This window comes from Cynoglossus semilaevis, chromosome 15 (assembly GCF_000523025.1).
Source record: "Cynoglossus semilaevis isolate Cse_v1.0 chromosome 15, Cse_v1.0, whole genome shotgun sequence".
Taxonomy (NCBI): Eukaryota; Metazoa; Chordata; class Actinopteri; order Pleuronectiformes; family Cynoglossidae; genus Cynoglossus; species Cynoglossus semilaevis.
In genome coordinates, this window is record NC_024321.1 from 18526066 (window position 1) to 18527323 (window position 1258).

Here is a 1258-nt window from a genome sequence, read left to right on the forward strand (position 1 = left end):
TTTCTGTAAATGGAGTCTCACACCTGTCGTTGAGAGAACACGGCCAGTGGAGCTGCTCCTGTTAATCTGCTCACACACACACACACACACACACACACACACACACACACACGTGCGTGGGCATGAATACGTGCACACACATACTAGCAGCCTGCAGTCTGTGCTCCTCGGCGCCACCATCACATCTGTGGCTCAGTGTGAGAGGTGACAGGTTACGTCTCAGAATGTCAGATGAAGAATCAGAAAACGAGGCTGACAGCGCCCCCCCCTGGAGCGGTGACTCAGGGGGCGGCCTTTACTGCCCCTCCCCTCCTCAGCACACAGCGTAGATACCCCGGCAGGAGGGCAGGTTTATGGCTCCTCAAGAATCTTCCTCTCCTGTATATTTATATATATTCTGCCCCTGCTGCCCCCTGGTGGTAGAAAGAGGAGTCACAACCGTGGGCCTTCGGTGTGTTGAGTCTTCACTGGAAGAGCCGACGCCCTTGGCCGCCCGTTACGGGGGTCGCTCCCCCCTGGGTGAGGCGCTCTCCTGGTCCGTTAACAGAGGTGTAAATCCAGGTCTTTTTGAGGCGAACGAAACTCAGAGAAATATTCAATAATCGTTTGGATGTTGAAGTTTCTTGAAGTTTTTTTTCTGAGTTGATGAAAAACCCTCTGCTCTTCTTGAAAGTAAAATACTATACGACATATATGTGATACATCATCAGGTTTAAATCCATACGAGAGGCTGTGATGTCCTGTGATGTCCTGTGATCTCCTGTGATGTCCTGTGATGTCCTGTGAACTCCTGTGATGTCCTGTGATGTCCTGTAATGTCCTGTGATGTCCTGTGATGTTCGGTGATGTCCTGTGATGTTCGGTGATGTCCTGTGATGTTCGGTGATGTCCTGTGATGTTCGGTGATGTTCTGTGATGTTCGGTGATGTTCTGTGATGTTCGGTGATGTCCTGTGATGTCCTGTGATCTCCTGTGATGTCCTGTGATGTCCCACAGAGGAGGACAGATCTCAGGCTCTGTTTCCAATTGTGCTGAAACTGTGTTGATATGAATAAATAATGCTGAGGCAGACGTGACCTTAGCCTTTTTTTTTTGTTGTTGTTGGATATGTAACGAGATATCTGCCCTCTGCTGGGCAGCGTGTGCACATTCAGTCACCTGCTCACCTTCCACCTGAGGTTCTCTGAGGAGACGGTCTAGAAGTGGCTCCATCTTCTACCCTGACTTCACATTGTTCTCCTCCTTTCTACCCTCGTTG